Below are 9,291 nucleotides of genomic sequence, written 5' to 3'. Positions count from 1 at the left end.
CAACAGGGCACTAGAAGACTTGTAACCTTATCCCCTTTAGCTGTGGTCCTTTAACAAGCATTTCTAGTAGTGGACCCTAGCCAAACCAATAAAGGTTTTTAAAGTCATGTCTAGTACTCTTTTCTAGAAAATTTTACAGAAAATTTAGAAAATTCAAAGCAAAAAGAAGAAAATAAAACTCATCTGTCAGAATTTTGCTGTATAGACTTTAGATAGATGTACAAAAATAGACACTTACAAATACATACATACAAAAATCATTCTCAATGCACTATGTTGTCAAATGCTTTCTCTACATCTACTGATATAATCAGATGATTATTCACACGGAATAAATCCCACTTGACTGTGGTGTGCACTTTGTTTTATACATTGTCAGATTTGATTTGTTAATATTTTGTTGAGGATTTTTGTATCAATGTTCATGAGAGATATTGGTCTGTAGTTTTCTTGTCTCAAAAGTCTTTTCCCTGGTCTTGGTATTAGGGTAATATTGGCCTCAGAATTAATTAGCAAGTGTTCCCTCTGCCTCTACTGTCTCAAAGAAATTGTAGAGAATTGACATCATCCCTTTCTTAAATGTTTGGGAGAATTCACCAGTGAATCCATCTGGTGCTTTTTAATTTGGAAGGTTATATATTACTGATTCAATTTCTTTCATAGATAAAGGCAAAATCAGATTATCTCTTCTTGTATGAGTTTTGATAGATTCGAGGATGTGGTCCACTTCATCTAGATTATCAAATTTATAAACATGAAGTTACTCAAAATATTCCTTTATTCTCCTTTTAATATGCATAGGATGAGTAGTGATGGCCCCTCTTTGATTTTCGATACTAATAATTTCTGTCTTATCTCTTTTTCTCTTAGTTAGTTTGGATAGAAGCTTATCAACTTTTATTGATCTTTACAAAAAAAAAAAAAACGGTGAACACCTGGCTGGCTCAGTCAGTTGAACGCCTGACTTCTGCTCGGGTCATGATCTCATGGTTCATGAGTTGGAGCCCCACTTCGGGCTCTGAGCTGACAGCTCAGAGCCTGGAACCTGCTTGGGATTCTGTCTCCCTCTCTCTCTGCCTCTCCCCAGCTCGTGCTCTGTCTCCCTCTCTCAAAAGTAAATTAAAAAAAAATTTTTTTTCATTTGTATTGATCTTTCCAAAAAACTATTTTTTTTACTTCATTCATTTCCTGTTTTCAATTTCACTGATTTCTGCTCTAATTTTATTTTTCTTCTGCTTACTTGAGATTTACTTTGTCCTTCCTTTTTTCTTAGTTTCCTAAAATAGAAGCTTAGATTGTTGATTTTAGATTACTTTGCTTTTCTAACATAAGCATTCAATACTATAAATTTTCTTCTAAGTCATGCTTCTACTGCATGCCACAAATTTCGAAAAGTTTTATTTTCAGTTTCATTTCGTTCAAAAGATTTTTTAATTTTTTGTAAGACTTCCTCTTTGACCCATGTCTTATTGAGAAGTGTGTCATTTAACCTCCAAGCATTTCAGGATTTTCCAGCTCTCTTTCTATTATTGATTTCTAGCTTAATTCCTTTGTGGACTGAGAGCAGACACTCTGATGTCTGGTTTTTTAATGTGTTAACACGTGTTCTGTGGCCCAGAACGTGGTCTATCGTTGTGAATGTTCTGTGTAACCTTGAGAAAAAAGTGTGTTCTTCCGTGGTTAGATGAAGTAGTCTATAAATGTCAATTATATCATGTTGATTGATTATGCTATTCATTGCAATGACGTCCTGACTGATTTTCTGCCAATTACTGATAGACGGGTGTTGAAATCTCTAAGAATAACAGTATATTCATCTGTTTCTACTTTTGCAGCTCTGTCCGTTTTTGCTGCACATATTTTGATGCTCTGTTTTGGGTTATGTCTCTTATTATCCCTGTTAATTTTCCTTGTTCTGAAGTCTACTTGTGTGAAATTAATATTACTATTCCAACTTTCTTTTGATTAGTGTTAGTATGGTATATCTTTTCCCATCTCTTTTAATCTGTCTTTCCTTTTAGTGTATCTTTTCCTCTATCCACTTAATATTTAAAGCGGGTTTCTTACAAACAACATATAGTTGGGTCTTGGGTTTGGTTTAGTTTGGTTTTTTGATCTACTCAGACTATCTCTGTTTTTTAATTGGTGCATTTAGACCACTGACATCTAAAGTGATTATTGGGGGTGCCTGGGTGGCTCAGTCAGTTAAGCATCTGATTCTTGATTTCAGCTCAGGTCATGATCTCATTCATGGTAACAAGATCGAGCTTGCATGGGGCTCCATGTTGGGCATGGGTTCTGCTTAAGATTCTCTCTCTCCCTCTATTTGTGACCCCATATCTCCCTCTCGAAAAATAAAAAATAAAGTGATTATTGATATAATCAGATTAATATTGACCATATTTGTTACTGTGTTCTGCTCATTGCCCTTATTCTTGGTTTCTTTTTTTTCTTCCACTCTTTTCTGTCTTTTGTGTTTTTATCTGAGCATTTAAGATTCCATTTTCTCCAGTTACTTAGCATATCAATTATACATTTTTTTTAACTTTTGTTTTTAGTGGTTGTCCTAGAGTATATCATAAATATTTATAACTAACCCAGGTCCCCTTCCAAATTACACTATCCTGCTGCATGGGTAATGCAGGCATTTTTTTTTAATGTTTATTCATTTATTTTGTCAGAGAGAGTGAGCACAAGCAGGGGAGGGGCAGAAAGAGAGGGAGAGAGAAAGAATCCCAAGCAGGCTCCGTACTGTCAGCACAGAGCCCAACTCAGGGCTTGAACTCATGAAACATGAGATCATGAGCTGAGCCAAAATCAGGACTTGGATGCTCTACCTACTGAGCCACCCAGATATCCCTAATGCAGGCATTATAATAGGGTACTCACAATCCCTCCTTCCCATTCCATATAATATTACTGGCATTCATTTTCTTAGCTGTAAATTATAATCAACTAATGCATTGTTTGTAATTATTATTTTGAGTAACTGCTATCTCATAGGTTGATTAAGAATAAGAAAATAAGGGGGTGCCTGGGTGGCTCCGTCGGTTGAGTGCTGACTTCAGCTCAGGTCATGATCTTGTGATTTGTGAGTTCGAGCCCCACGTCGGGCTCCGTGTTGACCGCTTGCTCAGAGCCTGGAGGCTGCTTCAGATTCTGTGTCTCCTTCTCTCTCTGCCCCTCCCCCGCTCATGCTTTGTCTCACTCCGTTTCTCAAAAATAAATAAACGTAAAAAAAAAAGTTTTTTAAAGAATAAGAAAATAAAGAATTTACTTTATCCCTATTTATTCCTTCTCTAATGCTCTTTCTTTCTTCATGTAGACCTGAGTTTCTAATCTATATCATTTTTCTTCTTCTAAAGAACTTTTTGGGGTATCTGGCTGGCTCCATCAGAACAGCATGTGACTCTTGATCTCAGGGTCCTAAGTTTGAACTCCACGATGACTGCAGAGATTACTTTTTGAAAATAATTAAAAAAAGAACTTCTTTTGGGGGGTAGTTCCTGAAGAACCTCTTTTATTTTCTTTTTTTTTTTAAAGGATTCTTTTAATTTGAGAGAGAGAGAGAGAGAGAGAGAGAGAGAGAGAGAGAAAGAGAGCCCGCACTCGCACACATGCAAGCAGAGGAGGGGCAGAGGGAGAGAGAAAGAGAATCCCAAGCAGGCTCCATGCTCAGGGCAGAGACTGACATGGGGCTCGATCCCACAATCCTGGGATCATGACCTGAGTTCAGATCAAGAGTCCGATGGTCAACCGACTGAGCCACCCAGGCGCCCCCCCAAAAATAGATAACTTATATTCTTAAGTAATCTCTACACTGAACATGGAACTCGAACTCACAACCCAGAGATCAAGAGTCACACGCCCCACTGACTGACCAAGCCAGGCAACCCATGAAGAACTTCTTTCAAAAAGAAGGTGGGATGGGGGCACCTGGATGGCTCAGTCGGTTAAGCATCCGACTTTGGCTTGGGTCATGATCTTATGGTTTGTGGGTTCAAGCCCCACATCAGACTCTGTGCTGACAGCTCAGAGCCTGGAGACTGCTTCCGTTTTGTGTTTCCCTCTCACTCTGTCCCTCCCCGACTAGTGCACTCTCTCTCTCAGCTCTCAAAACTAAAAAATAAACATTAAAAAAAAGAAGAAGGTGGGGGCACCTGGGTGGTTCAGTCGGCTAAGCATCTGACTTCAGCTGAGGTCATGATCTCACAGTTTGTGGGTTGGAGCCCCGCATTGGACTCTGTGCTGACAGCTCAGAGCCTGGACCCTGCTTCTGATTCTGTCTCCCTCCCCCCGCTCATGCTCTGTTTCTCTCTCTCAAAAAATAAATAAACATTTTAAAAAATGTTTTAATTAAAAAAAGAAGAAGAAGGTGGGTCTACTGGCAACAGGATGGGTCTATTGGCAACAAATTTCCAACTGCTACTAACCAACCAACCACTGACAGGACAAATTATTTAACCCAACCTTTCCTTGGCTTATACAAATGTGAAATCATCTTCAAGCATTATTCCTGCTCTGAAATTCTAGAATTCTAAGTAAAGTTTATACATTAAGTCAAGTAGCTTACTTGGTAGGGTGACTATTAATTAGGAAACATAGAAGAAGCTTTGTTTAAAGTGAAAAATCTTTTTTAAACATACATAATCACTCCCTCAAATAGTCATTTCATAAATCTTGCTTCTCAAATACCAACTTCTCTTAAAGCGAAACCCATTTAAATGTCTCTGCTTTTCCCGTTTCAGTAAAGTACAAAAATTATAAAATGTCAAGCTCAATAAACTGTGGATTTTAAGAAAAGATTAAGTGGTTCTTTTAAAGTAAACAAGGAGCCAAAATGTTTCCAATATCTTCATTTTTCTTTGGTGGCTACCAAATGTATTTGGACCCAAAATTCACTCAGGAGCATGGATATTAGATATGAAGGCTTTTGAAGAAAAAAAATCTGACTTGATGAGATGGAAGGAGAATGAAATAAATGGCTGTTGGACAAATTAACACAGTCAGGTAATATAATTAGTCCTTGGTATTAGGGATTTAGCATTCAAGGTTCTGTCTACTTTTCAACGATTCTGAAGTCTGCATCGTGTAATAACAGATAATTTTGCTAAAACATTCATTTTCAGAATCCGATGCCCCAGGCGGCTGGTGCATGATCCTGGCATCTAAATTCTATGGCACCTTCTTCTGTCTTTGCCTGGTTGCTATGGACATGTGCGCACTCATAAGCACTGTGCTGTATTTGGGAAAGCAATATATGCAACTATGGCAATTAACAGCTAGGGATCTGTGGAGGTCTCTCGAAGTGCTCAAAAATCATTAAGATTTACTATATTTTAGGGGCACCTAGCTGGCCCAGTTGGTAGAACATGTGACTTAGTCTCAGGGTCATGAGTTGAAGCTCCATGTTGGGTATGAAGCCTACTTAAAATTTAAACAAAATTTCAGAAACCCATTAAAAAATATTTACTGTATTTTTGAAAAGAAGAACTAGATTTTTTTAAGATAAAAAGGAATGTTTAAAAACAGTTGCACGAGCTACCATAGATAATACAAAGTTCTACAATCTGTTAGATGCAACGTCAGTTAAGACTCCCCGTGCCAACTGACAGAAACCCAATTCAAACTGGCATCAGACAAGGGTTTTGGTTTGTCATTGAAAAATCTAGGGGCGCCTGGGTGGCGCAGTCGGTTAAGCGTCCGACTTCAGCCAGGTCACGATCTCGCGGTCCGTGAGTTCGAGCCCCGCGTCAGGCTCTGGGCTGATGGCTCGGAGCCTGGAGCCTGTTTCCGATTCTGTGTCTCCCTCTCTCTCTGCCCCTCCCCCGTTCATGCTCTGTCTCTCTCTGTCCCAAAAAATAAATAAACGTTGAAAAAAAAAAAAGAAAAATCTAGGGGGCGCCTGGGTGGCTCAGTTGGTTGAGAGTCCGACTCTTGATTTCCACTCAAGTCATGATCTAAGTCATGGGATAGAGACCCGCGTCCAGCTCCATGCCGAGTGTGGAGCTTCTGGAGACTCACTCTCTCTCTCCCTCTGTCCACCCCTCTCTCTAATATAAAATTTTTGAAAAAGAAAGAAAAGTCTCAGGATGATTTTCAGGCATGACTTGATCCAAGAGCCCAGGTGATGTTATCAGGACACGGTTCCTTCCCTTCCCTCCCTAAGCTCTGCTCTCACCAGCCCCTCGGAGGCTCTCTGAGCCCTCATTCTCCCACAGAGAATTCCAGCACAGAAGAAAGCACCTTTTTCTAACACCTCCATAGGAGTCCCCAGACCCACACTGATTGAATCAATTTGGGTGACCGCCTGCTCCTGCTTCGTCAGGCCTGGGTCACATGTTCCACCTCTGGAGAAAGAAAGGAGCACCCCCTCTCTGTCCACAATCCACACGGGTTGAGTCAAGGAAAAATGGTTCACCGAAGGAAAGTCAGGGAGCTCTGACCCAGAAGGGTAGATGTACGAAGCGTGACCAAAACAGTAGATGTTTAAGATAAAACTGAAGTCCCCTGTGGCTTCCGTGTGTGACAGCTGGGTCCTAAACAACTGTAGTTTTGGTACGAAACTCTACCTGGAAAGCAAGGGAGGGCGGAGTGCTCTGCAAAGGCGGGTGTTCTGGGTACTGTGGCCAAGTGTAGTTGTTCCATGACTTCCTCGGGAAAAACGTCCTAATGCTCCTCGGTCTCTGTTGCCTCTCTCTGTGCAGAGACTTAACTATTATTATAATTACTGCCATCCCAGCATTGTGTGTCTGAAGTGATGACTGCCAGCCTTAAGTGCTTCCAAATTTATTCATTAATGCACTTACTTTTGTATTAATAGCAAGACCCAGGAGTGCCTATGTTTATTATGTGTTTATTTTTATGCTCTATAAACAGCCAAATAAATTTTAGGGGAAAAAACCGTTTTGTATTATTTGAATTGAAAACTAGCCTTAGACTATGTAGAAGCCTGGCACTATGCTTTCAACGTCCCTTCCTTGGCCGGGAAAACTTAACCCGGTGTATGCGTGTTTTTCTGGGAGTCCATTTGTATCGCAGAGGGGTCAATGACTCAAAGTGTGAAGACCCACCGGCCTAACCCCATGGGCTCCAGGGAACCATGTTACCCATTTCACTGGAAAGGCCATAGTGCAAGCTGGTGATACGCAAGGGCTGTGGATACAGACTCAGAAGTAACCCGGCTCTACTCTGTGACTTTCGGCAAGTTACATACTTTCTCTGTGCCTCATTTCTCTCATCTCATAGGGATAAAATAACCACTACCTCAAAGGACTGTGGAAACAGTTAAACAAGATCATTCATGTCAAGTATATAAATCAGTGACGTGTGTAGTAAGTGTTGAATACTTATTAATATTATACCTGTACAGATCTTCAGTTTAGGGTGATGTTACATCCCTATAAACCCTACTGAACATCACAGCTTAGCCTAGCCTGCCTCAAACATGCTCAGAACACTTACATTAGCCTATAGTTGGGCAAAATCATCAAACTCAAGACTATTTTTTAAAATTTAAAAATCCCAGTTAACATACAGTGTCATATTAGTTTCAGGCATCCAACACACTGGTTCAACACTTCCATACGTCATCAGGTGCTCATCACAAGTGCATTCCTTAATCCCCATCACCTCTTTCATCCATCCCCCCACCCACCTCCCTTTCTAGCAACCATCACTTTGCTCTCTAGCGTCAAGAGTCTGTTTCTTGGTTTGCCTCTCTCTCTCTTTTACCCTTTGTCTGTTTGTTTCTTAAGTTCCACATATGAGTGAAATCACATGGTATTTTTCTTTCGCTGGTTGACTTGTTTCACTTAGCATAATACTCTCTAGCTCCAGCCATGTCACTGCAAATGACTAGATTTTCATATTTTTTTATGGCTGAATAACATTTCGTTGTATATATATACCACTTCTTCTTTACCCATTCATCAGTCGATGGACACTTGGGCTGTTTCCATTATTTGGCTATTGTAGATAATACTGCTATAAACACTGGGCATCTCTATGTCCCTTTGAATTAGTATTTTTCTATCCTTTGGAAAAATACCTAATAGTGTAATTGCTGGATCACAGGGTAGTTCTATTTTTGACTTTTTGAGGAATATCCATACCGTCTTCCACGTTGGCTGCACCAGTTTGCATTCCCAACAATGTAATAGGGTTCCCCTTTCTCCACATCCTCGCCAAAACCTGTTGTTTCTTGTGTTGTTGATTTTAGCCATTCTGACAGGTGCGATGTGGTATCTCCTTACAGTGTCGATTTGCACTTCCCTAATGATGAATGATGTTGAGCATCTTTTTGTGTGCCTGTTAGCCATCTGTATGCCTTCTCTGGAAAAAAAATGTCTATTTCATGTCATCTGCCCATTTCTTAATTGGATTATTCATTTTGGGGGTGTTGAGTTGTGTCAGTTCTTGATATATTTTGGATATTAACTCTTTATCAGATATGTCATTTGCAAATATCTTCTCCCATTCCATGGGTTGCCTTTTAGTTTAACACAGCCTAGTTTATAATAAAATTGTTTAATGTGTCATATAATTTATTGAGTACTATGCTGAAAGTAAAAAACAGAAAGGCTGTATGGGTATGGAACGGTTTTTTTTTTTTTAATTTTTTTTTTCAACGTGTATTTTTTTGGGGACAGAGAGAGACAGAGCATGAACGGGGGAGGGGCAGAGAGAGAGGGAGACACAGAACCGGAAACAGGCTCCAGGCTCTGAGCCATCAGCCCAGAGCCCGACGCGGGGCTCGAACTCACGGACCGCGAGATCGTGACCTGGCTGAAGTCGGACGCTTAACCGACTGCGCCACCCAGGCGCCCCTGGAACGGTTTTGAGTCTATCAGTTGTCGACCCTTGTGATGACGAGGCTAACTGGGAGCTACACGTGCCCAGCATCCTAGAGGATCATCCCACATATCAGCAACCCAGAAAAAGACCCAAATTCAAAATTTCAAGACAGTTTCCACTAAATGGGTGTCACTTTCCCACTACCATAAAATCAAAAAATTGTAAGTCATAAGTCAGAGAAAGTCTGTACATACTTGGTTTCTATGTTTCTCCTTCCTTAGTTTTCAAACTCTAGTTGTTAAAATATAACTAAACCACAGCTCACCCAGCCCCAATGTGTCAATCACCCACCCTATGTTTTGACATCATGAGGACTTATGCACCTGGAACTTGGGATTAAAAATTAACAAAAGATCTTTTATTTAATACAATGTATATGGCCTTGTGAATGGAGGTTGTTATTAAATAACTTTACTAATACCAACTCCTTTAAAG

This window comes from Lynx rufus, unplaced genomic scaffold (genome assembly GCF_022079265.1).
Source record: "Lynx rufus isolate CCGP_SWC_20201006 ecotype Redwood Valley unplaced genomic scaffold, mLynRuf1.p SCAF_4, whole genome shotgun sequence".
Taxonomy (NCBI): Eukaryota; Metazoa; Chordata; class Mammalia; order Carnivora; family Felidae; genus Lynx; species Lynx rufus.
This window is presented reverse-complemented; position numbering follows the sequence as displayed.